Source organism: Festucalex cinctus, chromosome 1, assembly GCF_051991245.1.
Source record: "Festucalex cinctus isolate MCC-2025b chromosome 1, RoL_Fcin_1.0, whole genome shotgun sequence".
NCBI lineage: Eukaryota > Metazoa > Chordata > Actinopteri > Syngnathiformes > Syngnathidae > Festucalex > Festucalex cinctus.
This window is the reverse complement of record NC_135411.1, coordinates 69043984-69063962: the sequence shown is the minus strand read 5'-3', so window position 1 is coordinate 69063962 and position 19979 is coordinate 69043984. Positions and strand designations below refer to the sequence as shown.

Below are 19979 nucleotides of genomic sequence, written 5' to 3'. Positions count from 1 at the left end.
GACACTACCATGCTAAAAATATGCACACGACTGTTCTGTAAACTACACCTAAGACAACCAAACTTCACAGATCTAACATGATTCTTCATTCTTTTTTGTTCTACAGATATATCAAATGCTGCCACACAGACAGAAGAAGCCACTGAGGACATGCACGAAGACGATGATCACAATATAACAGGACAGGTTAACCCCCCTGAAGTTTTAGCCCGCAGGTCAAAGCGTCCTAGGACTAATTCATCCATGGAGGTTACATTATCCTAAGACAGACTATGTGCTAACCCAAACTCTTTGACCCCAAGGGATTCATCTGTCCCAGAAAACTTTTACACTAAAGAGTTTATCTGTCCTAGGGCGCTGTTAACCCCAGGTTAAAGTGTTATTTAATCTGTCCTGTTACAACAGCTATACATAAACAGCTGCATTCCTCTCCTGTTCCATCTCTCGCACTTCTTTCATCTCTTTTTCTCCTCTACTTATACCTATGCTTGCTCATGTGCTTTTTTCCCCTTTAGATGATGTCATTGGTTAGCCTGCTTCAAAGCTACATTTTTTCTTGAATAACTGTCACACATTTACTGTTTGCTGGACCCTACAAAACTGTCACAATACTTCACTATGTCATGAATACATATGTGTTGCACAGCGACACCACATTAAGAGTCATCAAAAAGCTTTTTATTTGATCACACACCATCTCTGTGCCATGCAATGTTTTCAAATGAACAGATGCTGGTTTTGAATATCAAACGAGCGACTTTTCATGAAACTTTGCACACACATCAGAAAGTCCACACTTTTGAATTTATTTTGGGAATTGTGCATCATTTTTGGCCTTTTACTGCACCTTTTTACACACAAGGCACGGCAAATGCATTTCTATTTTCCATGGTCCTTGTCTATTTAACAGTACCCCAACGTGCAAGTCCCCCGACTTGCATATACCCCAACGTGGCCCGGGTTGCGAGGGCCCTTTATAGCTGCTCGCAGCTCTAGTTATTCTTCTTCTTCTTCTTCTTCTTCTTTTTCTTTGTTATTATTCTTTTCCGCAAACAACCACATTTTTGAGGCACTAAACATGAACGAAAACTCACCAAACTTTACACGCAGATCGGGCCTGGCGAAAAATTTGATATTTTAAAGTCGCCATACATGATAACAGAAAAATGGCTCTGTAGCGCCACCTACATAGGTTTAACGGATCCCTGTCCCGCTACGATTGTCCTATGGCTACGAAAATTGTGTGGCACCTGTAGCACATCCAGATGAACAAAAACCTCTTTGATATGTGTACCCTAAAATAGACAGGAAGTGAGGTATGAGTATTTGAATGTCCAATTTTGGCCCATTTTTGCACATTTACAGGGGTCATACTTTTGCCTGCTTCTCCTACACGGTTAACCCGATTGACTTCAAACTTGGGCTGTACCATCTCAACACCTGGGACAACATCATGGTAAAAAATCTAAAGTTTTTGACATACTATATGACGGTGGCGGGGCATCAAATTTACAGTTTCAAAATTCTTACTTAACTAAGCATTGCCGGTGGTACGTTTAATTGAGAGCCACGAAAATTGGTACACATATGTAACAGACTATGATCTACAAAAAAGCCTGTTGGTGCCATATGGTAAACCTAACAGGAAGTCCGCCAGAGGCGAGGCATCAAATTTTGTGTTTCAATATTCTTATTTAATGAAGCATTCCCGGCTGTACATTTCACCTAGAGTTACCAACATTTGAAGACATATGTAACAGCCCTCAAGGTACAAAAAACTCTTTTTGAACCATATGCTAAACCGAACAGGAAGTCCGCCATTTTGATTTACTTTGGAACGTGTTGCCATTTTTTGGGCCATTTCATAGGGGTCTTATTTTAACGAACTCCTCCTACAGAGTTTATCCGATCATCTCCAAACTTGGTGTGATTCATCTTAAGATGTTGAAGATGAAAATTTATTGAAAGCTTTTTATTTCGTCGCACGCTGTTGCCGTGGCATGCACAGATTGCGAAGGAAAAAATTCCCTCTTAATGAAGCATTCCCAGTTGTACGAAGCAGCTAGAGCTACGAAAATTTGGAGACAAATTTAACAGCCCACGATGTACAAAAAAAGTCTCTTGGTGCCATGTGCTAAACCCAACAGGAAGTCCCGTAGGGGCCGGTCATCACATTTTGAGGTAAAAAAACTCCTCTTTAACGAAGCATTCCCGGTTGTACGTTTCACCTAGCGCTATGATAATTTAGAGGCATACATAAGAGCCCACGATGTACAAAAAAGTCTCTTGGAACCATCTGCTAAACCAAACAGGAAGTCCGCCATTTTGATTTACGTTGGGATTTGTAGCCATTTTTTGTGGCCTTTTTTAGGGGTCATTTTTAACGAACTCCTCCTACAAAATTTATCCGACTGTCTTCAAACTTGGTGTGCTTCATCTTAAGATGTTTAAGATACAAAGTTATCGAAAGTTATTTATTTTGTCGCACGCTGTTTCATGGCGATGGATTGTTTTCCAAGTAAAATGCTGCTTTTTTTTTTTTTTGGTCTAAACATGTGCAAAAACTCATGAAACTTTACACACACATCAGGCTTGTCATAAGCATGAATATTTTAGAGATTTCTTATTAAATTTGCAATAAATGCTTCAATAGCGCCCTCTAGACATTTTTATGAAGTCTTTCCGATTATATGATTCAGCTAGATGTGTGAATATTGGCAGGCATGCCTAATATATTCAAAAAGTATTCTATATAGCCATGTGCCAATCCATTTTGATTTTATTTTGTTAATTGTGCATCATTTTTGGCCTTTCCATGAAACTTTACAAACACAAAGCATGGCAAAAACGTTTAAAATTTAGATGGTTTCCTATTTGACAGTACCCCAACATGCCAGTACCCCGACGTGCAAATACCCCAACGTGGCCCGGGTTGCGAGGGCCCTTTATAGCTGCTCGCAGCTCTAGTTATTATTCTTCTTCTTCTTCTTTTTCTTTGTTATTATTCTTTTCCGCAAACAACCACATTTTTGAGGCACTAAACATGAACGAAAACTCACCAAACTTTACACGCAGATCGGGCCTGGCGAAAAATTTGATATTTTAAAGTCGCCATACATGATAACAGAAAAATGGCTCTGTAGCGCCACCTACATAGGTTTAACGGATCCCTGTCCCGCTACGATTGTCCTATGGCTACGAAAATTGTGTGGCACCTGTAGCACATCCAGATGAACAAAAACCTCTTTGATATGTGTACCCTAAAATAGACAGGAAGTGAGGTATGAGTATTTGAATGTCCAATTTTGGCCCATTTTTGCACATTTACAGGGGTCATACTTTTGCCCGCTTCTCCTACACGGTTAACCCTATTGACTTCAAACTTGGGCTGTACCATCTCAACACCTGGGACAACATCATGGTAAAAAATCTAAAGTTTTTGACATACTATATGACGGTGGCGTGGCATCAAATTTAGAGTTTCAAAACTCTTACTAAACGTAGTATTGCCGGTTGTATGTTTAACCTAGAGCTACGAAAATTGGTACACATATGTAACAGACTATGACCTACAAAAAAGTCTGTTGGTGCCATATGCTAAACCCAACAGGAAGTCCGCCAGAGGCGGGGCATCAAATTTTGAGTTTCAAAATTCTTACTTAATGAAGCATTCCCGGCTGTACGTTTCACCTAGAGTTACCAAAATTTAAAGACATATGTAACAGCCCTCAAGGTACAAAAAACTCTTTTTGAACCATATGCTAAACCTAACAGAAAGTCCACCATTTTGATTTACTTTGGAACGTGTTCCCATTTTTTTGGCCATTTCATAGGTGTCCTATTTTAACGAACTCCTCTTACAGAGTTTATCCGATCATCTTCAAACTTGGTGTGATTCATCTTAAGATGTTGAAGATGAAAAGTTATTGAAAGCTTTTTATTTCGCTGCACGCTGTTGTCGTGGCATGCACTTGTTTGCAAAGGAAAAAAATTCTTCTTAATGAAGAATTCTCAGTTGTACGAAGCAGCTAGAGCTACGAAAATTTGTAGACATATGTAACAGCCCACAATGTACAAAAAAGTCTCTTGCTGCTTTGTGCTAAACCCAACGGGAAGTCCCGCAAGGGCCGGGCATCACTTTTTGAGCTAAAAAACTCCTCTTTAACGAAGCATTCCCGGTTGTACCTTTCACCTAGCGCTATGATAATTTGGAGGCATACATAAGAGCCCACGATGTACAAAAAAGTCTTTTAGAACCATATGCTAAGCCAAACAGGAAGTCCGGCATTTTGATTTACTTTGCTATTTGTAGCCATTTTTTGGGGGCCTTTTATAGGCCTCATATTTTCTACAAAACTTATCAGATTGTCTTCATTCTTTGGCATGTTTCATCTGAAGTATTGCCGGTTATACGTTTAATCTAGAGCTACGAAAATTGGTACACATATGTAACAGACTATGATCTACAAAAAAGCCTGTTGGTGCCATATGCTAAACCTAACAGGAAGTCCGCCAGAGGCAGGGCATCGAATTTTGCATTTCAAAATTTTTACTTAATGAAGCATTTCCGGCTGTACGTTTCACCTAGAGTGACCAAAATTTGAAGACATATGTAACAGCCCTCGAGGTACAAAAAACTCTTTTTGAACCACATGCTAAACCTAACAGGAAGTCTGCCATTTTGATTTACTTTGGAACATGTTGCCATTTTTTTGGCCATTTCATAGGGGTCTTATTTTAACGAACTCCTCCTACAGAGTTTATCCGATCATCTTCAAACTTGGTGTGATTCATCTTAAGATGTTGACGATGAAAAGTTATTGAAAGCTTTTTATTTCGTCGCACGCTGTTGTCGTGGCATGCACTGTTGGCAAAGGAAAAAAAAATCCTTCTTAATGCAGCGTTCCCAGTTGGACGAAGCAGCTCGAGCTACAAAAATTTGTAGACATATGTACACATTTGTCCACATATATATATTTACATATGCATGTAAAAAAATTATGTCAGGCTAAACTAAATGGTTGATTAGGCCCCACACATTTTCACCTTACCATACCCGGCCCTCTTTGCAAAAGGTTTGAACACTCCTGGCCTAAACCTAGGTGTATACTCAAACTATGCACGCACATAAAGCCTGGAACAAAATGTGTAATTTAGAGGGTTCTTGTTTTGTTTTTTGTATTCCTTATATTTCATGTCATTATACTTGACACACTATTTTTACTACTCACTGAATCAGTTATAAGAACATTTAATTGATACAATCCAATCACATCCTAGAGAATTGAAAACACATTCAATCATGAGGTTGTTAAGACACATTTACTTCTGTAGCACTTAACCACAAACAAGTTGCGACATCCCCTGATCTAACCCTCCAACCGGGCAAGGAAAAACTTTTGAGTCATATTTTAACGAACCCCTCCTACAAAATTTATCCGACTGTCTTCAAACTTGGTGTGTTTCATCTTAAGATGTTTAAGATGCAAAGTAGGGGTGTGAATTGCCTAGTACCTGACGATTCGATTCGTATCACGATTCAAAGTTCACGATTCGATTCGATACCGATTAATCCCGATACGAATTTATAAGTCGATTGTTGCGATTTTTTTTCATTCAAATTTAGAAAATACTAATCAGTAAGCTTGTAGAGTGTAAGATTTATATGAAAATGTATTATTTATTTATCTGAAATTTCAGTCTTATAGAGGTTGTAATCTGTTTCATGTTTGAACAGCATTAAAATAAAATATTAAGGCTTAATGTTCCGTTCATATAACATTCTTCCATGCTCACGGTGTGAATCCTAACCCGAAGTCAGACGTTTTGTTGAATATTTTTCCATTAAAAATGGAAGTTTAAAAATTGATTCACACACACACACAAAAAAAAAAAGGCAATGATGATAAGACGTTGAATCGGTAAGACTACCGAATGAACAATTCTGAGCTCTAAAAAAAAAAAAAAAAAAAAAAAAAAAAAAAAAAAAAAAAATCGATTTTTTTTTTATTGAATCGATTCGAGAATCGCGCGATGTAGTATCGCGATATATCGCCGAATCGATTTTTTTTAACACCCCTAATGCAAAGTAATCGAAAGTTTTTTATTTTGTAACACGCTGTTGCCATAGCAATGCATTGTTTGTCAAGTGCTGCTTTTTTTTTTTATACACATGAAAACTCATGGAACTTTGCAAACACATCAGACTTGTCATGAACATGAATTTTCAGAGATTTATTGTGCAATTTGCAATAAATAGCGCCCTCTAGACCTTTTTATGAAGCATTTCCGATTGTATGATTATGCTAGACCTACAAAAAAGTATTATGTAGCCATTTGCCAAACCAAAGAGGAAGTCCGCTATTTTGATTTTATTTTGGGAATTATACATCATTTTTGGCCTATTTCATTCAACTTTGCACAGACAAGGCATGGAAAAAACTAACATTTTAAATGGTCCTTGTTCCATGTAACAGTTGTCAAGTGCTGCTTTTTTTTTTTTATACACATGAAAACTCATGAAACTTTGCAAACACATCAGACTTGTCATGAACATGAATTTTCAGAGATTTATTGTGCAATTTGCAATAAATAGCGCCCTCTAGACATTTTTATGAAGCATTTCCGATTGTATGATTATGCTAGACCTACAAAAAAGTATTATGTAGCTATTTGCCAAACCAAAGAGGAAGTCCGCTATTTTGATTTTATTTTGGGAATTATACATCATTTTTGGCCTTTTTCATGAAACTTTGCACAGACAAGGCATGGAAAAAACTAACATTTTAAATGGTCCTTGTTCCATGTAACAGTTGTCAAGTGCTGCTTTTTTTTTTTTATACACATGAAAACTCATGAAACTTTGCAAACACATCAGACTTGTCATGAACATGAATTTTCAGAGATTTATTGTGCAATTTGCAATAAATAGCGCCCTCTAGACATTTTTATGAAGCATTTCCGATTGTATGATTATGCTAGACCTACAAAAAAGTATTATGTAGCCATTTGCCAAACCAAAGAGGAAGTCCGGTATTTTGATTTTATTTTGGGAATTATACATAATTTTTGGCCTTCTTCATTAAACTTTGCACAGACAAGGCATGGAAAAAACTAACATTTTAAATGGTCCTTGTTCCATGTAACAGTACCCCAACGTGCCAGTACCCTGACGTGCAAGTAACCCAACGTTGTGCTCAATAGCGCCCTCTATGCATTTTTATGGAGCATTTCCAATTTTATGATTCAAGCGATACACAACTAAAGATGACTTGACCTAGATTTGTGAAAACTGGGAGGCATACCTATTAGCTTAAGACCTACAAAAAGTATTCTGTAGCCGTATGCTAAACCTAAAAGGAAGTCCACCATTTTGAATTTATTTTGGGAATTGCGCACCATATTTTGCGTTTTGATTAAACTTTGCACACACAAGGCTTGTCAAAAACATTTTAGATGGTCCTTGTCCTATTTGACAGTACCCCAACGTGCCAGTACCCCGACGTGCAAGTACCCCAACGTGGCACGCCTTTGCTGTAGCGATGCATTGTTTGCAAAGAATTTTTTTTTTTATATGATTCAGCTAGATGTGTGAATATTGGGAGGCATACCTATCAGCCGAATACCTCGACAAAGCATTCCATAGCAATGTGAACAAACACAAAAAGCATGGCAAAACATTTACAATTTAGACGGTTTCTTATGAAACAGTACCCTAACGTGCCAGTACCCCGACGTGCAAATACCCCAACGTGGCACGGGTTGCGAGGGCCCTTTATAGCTGCTCGCAGCTCTAGTTATTATTATTATTCTTTATTCTCCGCAAACGATCGCGATTTTGGGTACCTAAACATTCACGAAAACTCACCGAACTTTGCACACTCCTCAGGCCCGGCGAAAAATTTGATATTATTAAGTCGTCATAACAATGCGACTCGATAGCGCCCCCTAGCGTAGAAAAATAAAAACCAAGCCCGGCACGTTTGAGCTAGAGCAACAATAATTGGCAGGCACGTGTAGCACCCCGAGACGCACAAAAAAGTCTATTGGGACCATGTAGCTAAAATGTACAGGAAGTGAGCTATGAATTTTTTAATGTCCAATTTTGGCCTATTTTGGCACATTCACTGTGGTCATGCTTTTTCCCCCTTTGCAAACATTTTTCATCCAATTGACTTCAAACTTGGCATTTATCATCTCAAGACCTGAGAGAACAACTGGGCAAAACATCTTGCCTTTTTGAAATACTATATGACGGGGGCGGGGCATCAAATATTGCCTTTAAAATTTCATTTGTCCAAAAAGAGCAAATGCTTAATAACTCCCATGTTTAAGCTCCAAAAAATCTCAAACTTCTCAGGCAACGTAATAGTCACGGCCTGAGAACATCTATATGATAAAATTCAGTTATACATATAGCGCCACCTAGTGGTTACAATAAATGTCATACTTTACGTTTTTAGCTACTGTGCTGAGCTTGTTGAAGGGATCCATTTGAAAATTGGTCAGAAAAGCCTTAAGATGTTGATCATGCCCCACACCGAATATTGTAACTTTTCGCCAAAGGGCGTGGCCGCTACGGTGACGCAAAGTCTGAAGATTTTTCGTGACAATAAAAGCTGCATTAACTTGACCGAGATGATCCTATCTTCTCAAAATTTCACACATTTGATGAGAGTCCAGCCCTAAAGACATCTACTGACTTATATTTCATCTAACTGATAGCGCCACCTAGTGGCAATTTTTTTTTTTACGAATTTTCTTCTACGTTTTTCTCCAAACACGTTAACTGGACCTACCTCATAATTGCTCAGATGAGGGTTTCGGCCTTCATGATGTCACAACACGAAGTTTGTGAGTTTTCGCGAATTGCTGTAGGCGTGGCTAAGCGCTGTTCGCCAAGAAAACAACGCCAGTTTTGAGGGTCTAAACATGCACAGAAACTCCTGAAACTTGGCACACACATCTGGCCTGGTAAAATGAGCAATATTTTATTGTTGATTGTGCTATTTTTACAAAAATGACTCAATAGCGCCCCCTCGAGATTTTTAACGAAGCAGCCCCGGTTGTACGTTTAAGCAAGAACACCGAATATTTTTAGGTGTATGAAGGAGCCCAAGACCTACAAAAAAGTCTCTTGTACCCATATGCTAAAATGAACAGGAAGTGAGCTACGAATTTTTGATTGTCCCATTTTTGACGATTTTTGCACATTCACAGGGGGCAGACTTTTGCCCACTTCTCCTACACGTTTCATCCGACTGAGTTAAGACTTGGCCTGGACCATGTCAAGACCTGAGCCAACGACAGGGGGAAAAATTTTGACTTTTCGAAATACTATATGATGAGGGCGGGGCATCAAAATTTGTGTTTCGCAATGTAAAAGGATATGCTTGATAACTCCCCGGGACATGCTCCATAAAATCCCAAACTTGACATGTATGTTTATCGTCAAGGCCTGAAGTTATCTCTATGACAACATTCAGTTATATATGCAGCGCCACCTAGCCCTTGAGGCATGAAAAAAAAATACCCCACATACGGTATTTTGTACAAAAAATGTACACTCATTCTAAGTGTGATAACTAAGTCATTTATGAATATTCTTTTAGTTTCCACCACTCAAATTGTTCACTGGCTTCACACCGATCCAAACGTATGTACGTTTCCATTTTGTTTTATTCATTTTTGATTGCCCCTTTAGACAATAAAAGTAACATTGTGCAATGAGTACAACGAGCGATGATGTGTATATACACTTTTACAAAAAAATACCAATCAGGGCAACTCATTGCCTAAAAATAAAAAAGGACGCTGATTTTTGCAGGTCTTAACAATCACCAAAACCAGTTGAGCTTGACACACACACTGGCAAAAAAATATTCTACATGTAAACGTTTATTATGCCATTTTCAAAGACATTTTGCTTCCAATATGCCAGTACCCCAATGTGCCAGTACCCCAACGTGCAAGTACCCCAACGTGCAAGGACCCCAATGTGGCCCGGGCTGCGAGGGCCCTTTATAGCTGCTCGCAGCTCTAGTTATTATTCTTCTTCTTCTTCTTCTTTATTCTCCGCAAACAATCGCGATTTTGGGTACCTAAACATTCACGAAAACTCACCGAACTTTGCACACTCCTCAGGCCCGGCGAAAAATTTGATATTATTAAGTCGTCATAACAATGCGACTCGATAGCGCCCCCTAGCGTAGAAAAATAAAAACCAAGCCCGGCACGTTTGAGCTAGAGCAACAAAAATTGGCAGGCACGTGTAGCACCCCGAGACGCACAAAAAAGTCTATTGGGACCATGTAGCTAAAATGTACAGGAAGTGAGCTATGAATTTTTTTATGTCCAATTTTGGCCTATTTTGGCACATTCACTGTGGTCATGCTTTTTCCCCCTTTGCAAACATTTTTCATCCAATTGACTTCAAACTTGGCATTTATCATCTCAAGACCTGAGAGAACAACTGGGCAAAACATCTTGCCTTTTTGAAATACTATATGACGGGGGCGGGGCATCAAATATTGCCTTTAAAATTTCATTTGTCCAGAAAGAGCAAATGCTTAATAACTCCCATGTTCAAGCTCCAAAAAATCTCAAACTTCTCAGGCAACGTAATAGTCACGGCCTGAAAACATCTATATGATAAAATTCAGTTATACATATAGCGCCACCTAGTGGTTACTAAGGGTGTCACGATTTCGATTTTTTATCGAAATCGATCGAAATTACGTCACGATTTCGAGCATCGAAATAGAAGAGAGGACACTCGATTCGCCGCCCCCCCCCCCCCCTGGCGTGCCGCAAGCCTTCCGCAAGGATAGACCTATTTTCTATTTTTGCCGGACGCCGCAGCGGTAGGCCTCCGGCAAATGGCAAGCTAGCACAAAACACATCGAGCGGGACAGGAAGACAGAGGCAGTTTCAAAATAAATTTCCGGTTACCTTTCAGAAAAAAACACTCGCCAGCTCCTATTTCGCAAGCTTATCAGCAGAACGTGACGTGGGCGTCGCCGGGCCATGTGCTCATTCACGGTTTAGACACCAGCGAACATGGACGCGGAGAGGTTTAATAAATTGGAGGTGGAAAACCACAAAATAATATATGACACGGCACTTCCTTTTTATAAAGACTGTAATGTATTGTGAGTTTGATGTTCGCGATTGCTTGTTGTGCCCGTCTCGCTTGCCGTACTGAGCGGCAGCCGGACGCGGAAGACAGAAATAAAGAGTGGCGCTCGCCTTGAGCACGCACTGACCCGACTCTCGTTATTAATATACTTTACAAGGACAACCAAAAAAAAGATGCTGCATGGAATCTCATAGCAGAAGAAGCACAGACTTTCTGTATGTTTGTCGTTGTGAAATGCCACATGATCGCGCGCGCACGGTCCCGCGAGATACGTTGGGAAGTGGGCGGCGACGGAGCTGCCGGACCGCAGCTGTGCGGAGCCGGTGTGGATTGACAAAAAAATTGACCCGTCCGGAGCACGCAGTCAAGACGCACCGCACCGCAACCGCAGTCAGTGAAAACCCGGGGTTAGCTGACTTCTCCTGCAGTCATGATGGCAAGCGAAGACAGACACAGCAATGGTGCTTCAAGCCGCTCCCGCTTCTCTCGTCACCAGTTTGGAAACATTTTGCGTTCCCGGTGAGTTATGTCGACAACGTTCACGTTGTCGATAAAAAGACCACAGTTTGCAAGATATGCTATGTGCGCGTACTGTACTCGGCCACGGGAAACACGACAAACATGACGGGACATTTACGCAGGCATCACAAAGATTTAGATTTATCAAATTCAACTAGAAGTGGGAAAACAACGGTCCAACCAACTATTTCATCCTCATTTACAGTGAAACTTCCACACACTTCAGCTCGCGCGAAACGCCAGATCCATAGGTCTATTTATAGCAGCAGACCTGCAGCCTTGGAAAACGCTGGATTCAAACATTTAATTAGTGTACTTGAACCACGCTACAGTATGCCCAGCAACTGTAAATGTTGGGATATAGTTTGTTCAGGCTGTATTTGTTCCATGACTTTGGATACAATATATTTTTTGTTGTTGTTGCACATTATTTTAAGAGGAACGCACAGCACACTGTTGTAACCAAAAACAGTCAATAGATGGCAGGCACCCACTGTGACTTTTTGTTTTTGTTTTTTTATTTTTTATTTTACACTTCAGTAAGAACAAGACGGTTAACTTTATATTGTAAATAAATTCTTTGAATTTGATCATTCCTGCCTAATGTCAATTATCATATATTACATAAATTTACACAAAAATAATATGGAAATTGCATCACCTATATGTAGCTGATCTTTTGAAATAAGATTTACTGTACAATGAATAGAACCAATGATCATAGACTAGCCTTAGCCTACAGAAGCATATGCCTCTGTGTTATAAAGTGGGGGAGTGGAGAAAAAAAAAAAAAAAAAAAATCGAAAAAAAAATCGAATCGTGACCCCAAAATCGAAATTTAAATCGAATCGTGGAGTTGGCGAATCGTGACACCCCTAGTGGTTACAATAAATGTCATACTTTACGTTTTTAGCTACTGTGCTGAGCTTGTTGAAGGGATCCATTTGAAAATTGGCCAGAAAAGCCTTAAGATGTTGATCATGCCCCACACCGAATATTGTAACTTTTCGCCAAAGGGCGTGGCCGCTACGGTGACGCAAAGTCTGAAGATTTTTCGTGAAAATAAAAGCTGCATTAACTTGACCGAGATGATCCTATCTTCTCAAAATGTCACACATTTGATGAGAGTCCAGCCCTAAAGACATCTACTGACTTATATTTCATCTAACTGATAGCGCCACCTAGTGGCAATTTTTTTTATTACGAATTTTCTTCTACGTTTTTCTCCAAACACGTTAACTGGACCTACCTCATATTTGCTCAGATGAGGGTTTCGGCCTTCATGATGTCACAACACGAAGTTTGTGAGTTTTCGCGAATTGCTGTGGGTGTGGCTAAGCGCTGTTCGCCAAGAAAACAACGCCAGTTTTGAGGGTCTAAACATGCACAGAAACTCATGAAACTTGGCACACACATCTGGCCTGGTAAAATGAGCAATATTTTATTGTTGATTGTGCTATTTTTACAAAAATGACTCAATAGCGCCCCCTAGAAGTTTTTAACGAAGCAGCCCCGGTTGTACGTTTAAGCAAGAACGACAAATATTTTTAGGTGTATGAGGGAGCCCAAGACCTACAAAAAAGTCTCTTGGACCCATATGCTAAAATGAACAGGAAGTGAGCTACGAATTTTTGAATGTCCCATTTTTGACGATTATTGCACATTCACAGGGGGCAGACTTTTGCCCACTTCTCCTACACGTTTCATCTGACTGAGTTAAGACTTGACCTGGACCATGTCAAGACCTGAGCCAACGACAGGGGGAAAAATCTTGACCTTTCGAAATACTATATGATGAAGGCGGGGCATCAAAATTTGTGTTTCGCACTGAAAAAGGATATGCATAATAACTCCCCGGTACGTGCTCCAAAAAATCCAAAACTTGACATGTATGTTTATCGTCAAGGCCTGAAGCTATCTCTATGACAACATTCAGTTATATATGCAGCGCCACCTAGCCATTGAGGCATAAAAAAAAAATACCCCACATACGGTATTTTGTACAAAAAATGTAAACTCATTCTAAGTGTGATAACTAAGTCATTTATGAATATTCTTTTAGTTTCCACCACTCAAAATGTTCACTGGCATCAGACTTATCCAAACATATATATATTTTTATTTATTTTTGATAGCCTCTGTGGACATTAAAAGCAATATCGTGAATGTAGGATATGCTTAATAACTCCACCGTACATGCTCCAAAAAAAATCCCACACTTGACATGTATGCTTATAATCAAGGCCTGAAGGTATCTCGATGTCAACATACAGTTATAAATACAGCGCCACCTAGCCCTTGAGGCTTATATAAAAAAAAAAAACCACATACGGTATTTTGTACAAAAAAATGTAAACTCATTCTAAGTGTGATGACTAAGTCATTTATGAATATTCTTTTAGTTTCCACCACTCAAATTGTTCACTGGCTTCACACCGATCCAAACGTATGTACGTTTCCATTTTGTTTTATTCATTTTTGATTGCCCCTTTGGACAATAAAAGTAACATTGTGCAATGAGTACAACGAGCGATGATGTATATATACACTTTTACAAAAAATACCAATCAGGGCAACTCATTGCCTAAAAATAAAAAAGGACGCTGATTTTTGCAGGTCTTAACAATCACCAAAACCCGTTGAGCTTGACACACACTGGCAAAAAAAATATTCTACATGTAAACGTTTATTATGCCATTTTCAAAGAAATTTTGCTTCCAATATGCCAGTACCCCAACGTGCCAGTACCCCAACGTGCCAGTACCCTAACGTGCAAGTACCCCAACGTGCAAGGACTTCAACGTGGCCCGGGCTGCGAGGGCCCTTTATAGCTGCTCGCAGCTCTAGTTATTATTCTTCTTCTTCTTCTTTATTCTCCGCAAACAATCGCGATTTTGGGTACCTAAATATTCACGAAAACTCACCGAACTTTGCACACTCCTCAGGTCCGGCGAAAAATTTGATATTATGAAGTCGTTATAACAACGCGACTCTATAGCGCCCCCTAGCATAGAAAAATAAAAACCAAGCCCGGCACGTTTGAGCTAGAGCAACGAAAATTGGCAGGCACGTGTAGCACCCCGAGACGCACAAAAAAGTTTATTGGGACCATGTAGCTAAAATGTACAGGAAGTGAGCTATGAATTTTTTAATGTCCAATTTTGGCCTATTTTGGCACATTCACTGTGGTCATGCTTTTTCCCCCTATGCAAACATTTTTCATCCCATTGACTTCAAACTTGGTATTTATCATCTCAAGACCTAAGAGAATAGCTGGGCAAAAAGTCTTGCCTTTTCGAAATACTATATGACGGGGGCGGGGCATCAAATATAGCCTTTAAAATTTCATTTGTCCAGAAAGAGCAAATGCTGAATAACTCCCATGTACAAGCTCCAAAAAATCTCAAACTTCTCAGGCAACGTAATAGTCACGGCCTGAAAACATCTATATGACAAAATTCAGTTATACATATAGCGCCACCTAGTGGTTACAATAAATGTCATACTTTACGTTTTTAGCTACTGTGCTGAGCTCGTTGAAGGGATCCAGTTGAAAATTGGTCAGAAAAGCCTTAAGATGTTGATGATGCCCCACACCGAATATTGTAACTTTTCGCCAAAGGGCGTGGCCGCTACGGTGACGCAAAGTCTGAAGATTTTTCGTGACAATAAAAGCTGCATTAACTTGACCGAGATGATCCTATCTTCTCAAAATTTCACACATTTGATGAGAGTCCAGCTCTAAAGACATCTACTAACTTACATTTCATCTAACTGATAGCGCCACCTAGTGGCAATTTTTTTTCTTACGAATTTTCTTCTACGTTTTTCTCCAAACACGTTAACTGGACCTACCTCATATTTGCTCAGATGAGGGTTTCGGCCTTCATGATGTCACAACACGAAGTTTGTGAGTTTTCGCGAATTGCTGTGGGCGTGGCTAAGCGCTGTTCGCCAAGAAAACAACGCCAGTTTTGAGGGTCTAAACATGCACAGAAACTCCTGAAACTTGGCACACACATCTGGCCTGGTAAAATGAGCAATATTTTATTGTTGATTGTGCTATTTTTACAAAAATGACTCAATAGCGCCCCCTCGAAATTTTTAACGAAGCAGCCCCGGTTGTACGTTTAAGCAAGAACGACGAATATTTTCAGGTGTATGAGGGAGCCCAAGACCTACAAAAAAGTCTCTTGTACCCATATGCTAAAATGAACAGGAAGTGAGCTACGAATTTTTGAATGTACCATTTTTGGCGATTTTTGCACATTCACAGGGGGCAGACTTTTGCCCACCTCTCCTACACGTTTCATCCGACTGAGTTAAGACTTGGCCTGGACCATGTCAAGACCTGAGCCAACGCCAGGGGGAAAAATTTTGACTTTTCGAAATACTATATGATGAGGGCGGGGCATCAAAATTTGTGTTTCGCAATGAAAAAGGATATGCTTGATAACTTCCCGGTACATGCTCCAAAAAAATCCCAAACTTGACATGTATGTTTATCGTCAAGGCCTGAAGTTATCTCTATGACAACATTCAGTTATATATGCAGCGCCACCTAGCCCTTGAGGCATGAAAAAAAAATACCCCACATACGGTATTTTGTACAAAAAATGTAAACTCATTCTAAGTGTGATAACGAAGTCATTTATGAATATTCTTTTAGTTTCCACCACTCAAAATGTTCACTGGCATCAGACTTATCCAAACATATATATATTTTTATTTATTTTTGATAGCCTCTATGGACATTAAAAGCAATATCGTGAATGAAGGATATGCTTAATAACTCCACGGTACATGCTCCAAAAAAAATCCCACACTTGACATGTATGCTTATAATCAAGGCCTGAAGGTATCTCTATGACAACATTCAGTTATAAATACAGCGCCACCTAGCCGTTGAGGCTTATATAAAACAATTTTAAAAAAATACCCCACATACGGTATTTTGTACAAAAAATGTACACTCATTCTAAGTGTGATAACTAAGTCATTTATGAATATTCTTTTAGTTTCCACCACCCAAATTGTTCACTGGCTTCACACCGATCCAAACGTATGTACGTTTCCATTTTGTTTTATTAATTTTTGATTGCCCCTTTGGACAATAAAAGTAACATTGTGCAATGAGTACAACGAGCGATGATGTATATATACACTTTTACAAAAAATACCAATCAGGGCACTCATTGCCTAAAAATAAAAAAGGACGCTGATTTTTGCAGGTCTTAACAATCACCAAAACCCGTTGAGCTTGACACACACTGGAAAAAAAAATATTCTACATGTAAACGTTTATTATGCCATTTTCAAAGAAATTTTGCTTCCAATATGCCAGTACCCCAACATGCCAGTACCCTAACGTGCAAGTACCCCAACGTGCAAGGACCATAACGTGGCCCGGGCTGCGAGGGCCCTTTATAGCTGCTCGCAGCTCTAGTTATTATTATTCTTCAACTTCTTCTTCTTTATTCTCCGCAAACGATCCCGATTTTGGGTACCTAAACATTCACGAAAACTCACCAAACTTTGCACACTCCTCAGGCCCGGCGAAAAATTTGATATTATGAAGTCGTCATAACAACGCGACTCTATAGCGCCCCCTAGCGTAGAAAAATAAAAACCAAGCCCGGCACGTTTGAGCTAGAGCAACAAAAATTGGCAGGCACGTGTAGCACCCCGAGACGCACAAAAAAGTCTATTGGGACCATGTAGCTAAAATGTACAGGAAATGAGCTATGAATTTTTTAATGTCCAATTTTGGCCTATTTTGGCACATTCACTGTGGTCATGCTTTTTCCCCCTTTGCAAACATTTTTCATCCAATTGACTTTAAACTTGGCATTTATCATCTCAAGACCTGAGAGAATAACTGGGCAAAAAGTCTTGCCTTTTCGAAATACTATATGAAGGGGGCGGGGCATCAAATATTGCCTTTAAAATTTCAGTTGTCCAGAAAGAGCAAATGCTTAATAACTCCCATGTTCAAGCTCCAAAAAATCTCAAACTTCTCAGGCAATGTAATAGTCACGGCCTGAAAACATCTATATGATAAAATTTAGTCATACATATAGCGCCACCTAGTGGTAACAATAAATGTCATACTTTACGTTTTTAGCTACTGCGCTGAGCTCGTTGAAGGGATCCAGTTGAAAATTGGTCAGAAAAGCCTTAAGATGTTGATCATGCCCCACACCGAATATTGTAACTTTTCACCAAAGGGCGTGGCCGCTACGGTGCCGCAAATTCTAAAGATTTTTCGTGACAATAAAAGCTGCATTAACTTGACCGAGATGATCCTATCTTCTCAAAATTTCACACATTTGATGAGAGTCCAGCCCTAAAGACATCTATGAACTTATATTTCATCTTACTGATAGCGCCACCTAGTGGCAATTTTTTTTCTTACGAATTTTCTTCTACGTTTTTCTCCAAACACGTTAACTGGACCTACCTCATATTTGCTCAGATGAGGGTTTCGGCCTTCACGGTGTCACAACACGAAGTTTGTGAGTTTTCGCGAATTGCTGTGGGCGTGGCTAAGCGCTGTTCGCCAAGAAAACAACGCCAGTTTTGATGGTCTAAACATGCACAGAAACTCATGAAACTTGGCACACACATCTGGCCTGGTACAATGAGCAATATTTTATTGTTGATTGTGCTATTTTTAAAAAAAAGAATCAATAGCGCCCCCTAGAAATTTTTAACGAAGCAGCCCCGGTTGTACGTTTAAGCAAGAATGACGAATATTTTTAGGTGTATGAGGGAGCCCAAGACCTACATAAAAGTCTCTTGGACCCATATGCTAAAATGAACAGGAAGTGAGCTACGAATTTTTGAATGTCCCTTTTTTGATGATTTTTGCACATTTACAGGGGGCATACTTTTGCCCACTTCTTCTCCACGTTTCATCCGACTGACTTCAGACTTGACCTGGGCCATGTCAAGACCTGAGCCAGCGACAGTGGGAAAACTCTTGACTTTTCGGAATACTATATGATGAGGGCGGAGCATCAAATTTTGTGTTTCGCACTGAAAAAGGATATGCTTAATAACTCCCCGGTACATGCTCCAAAAAATCCCAAACTTGACATGTATGTTTATAGTCAAGGCCTGAAGCTTGAACAAATGACAACATTCAGTTATATATGCAGCGCCACCTAGCCCTTGAGGCAGAAAAAAAAATACCCCACATACGGTATTTTTACAAAATTTGTAAACTCATTCTCAGTGTGATAACTAAGTCATTTATGAATATTCTTTTAGTTTCCACCACTCAAATTGTTCACTGATTTCACACCGATCCAAACGTATGTACGTTTCCATTTTGTTTTATCAACAAGTGGCTACTACATGAGTGTCACAGTAACAGATTAGCAGAGATGAGATTTTACAAAATTATATAATTTTCATTTCATTTAGTCCAGTTTTTATTAAGTTAACTACATTTTCGCCTCGTCTTAGTCGACAAAAATGCTGACTGATTTAGTCCCACTTATTATTATTATTGAGGATTTTAGTTGAGTCTAGTCTAGTTTTAGTCCAGTGAAAAATGTATGTTGATGAAATTATTTTTTTCGTTTTTGTTGATGAAAGTAACACTACTTTTGCGTGTGTCTCAGGCACCCGCTCATGATGGACTCACAAGTGAAGCCACTGGCAGCCATCTTATGTTGCCACTACAGAACTAATTTCGTCAACACACATTTTTCACCGGGTGAAAACTAGCCTAGACTAAAACCCTCATTTATAAACAATAATTAAATCAGTCTGCATTTTTGTTGACTAATGAAGAGGAGACAAAAATATTTTTCACGTCATAAAAACTGGACTGAAATCTAGACTTAAACTTGACTTTATTGATCCCTTTGGGATGGTAATAAGAACAGATAATAAAATCAAAATAATTCAATTAACCAATAAATAAGGTTATTACAGCAGAGATTTAATTAATAATAATAATAATAATAATAATAATAATAATAATAAAATGAAAATTCAATAAATCAATAAATAAGGTTATTACACCAGAGATTTAATTAATAATAATAATAATAATAAAATAAAAAATGTAATCAATCAATAAATAATCTATTTTTATTCATGAATAAAAATGATATGATTTTGTAAAATCTCGTCTCTGCTAAGAACATTCCTGAACGAATGTCTAATGTTGCGTGATGGCGGCTGAAGTGCGTGTGCGTGTGAATCAGTCTTCTAGTAATGGGATTTATGGCTCTTTGATGGGAGCCATTCAACCAGGAGCCATTCACTTAAAAGAGCCGTTGAAAAGACTGGCTCTATTATGCTTTTTAGG

The 19979-nt window shown here is 39.1% G+C and overlaps 1 protein-coding gene across 2 annotated transcripts in view; it reads left to right on the top strand.

The window, feature by feature from the left end:
• The first annotated feature begins 1366 nt into the window (after positions 1 to 1366).
• Positions 1367 to 19979, top strand: part of LOC144008276 (phosphatidylinositol 4-phosphate 3-kinase C2 domain-containing subunit beta-like) — a 51059-nt gene continuing 32446 nt past the window's right edge. For both annotated transcript variants that reach the window (XM_077508258.1, XM_077508257.1), the window contains exon 1: positions 1367 to 1456. The gene's annotated coding sequence lies outside the window, so the exon portion shown is untranslated. The remainder of the gene's footprint in view (positions 1457 to 19979) is intronic.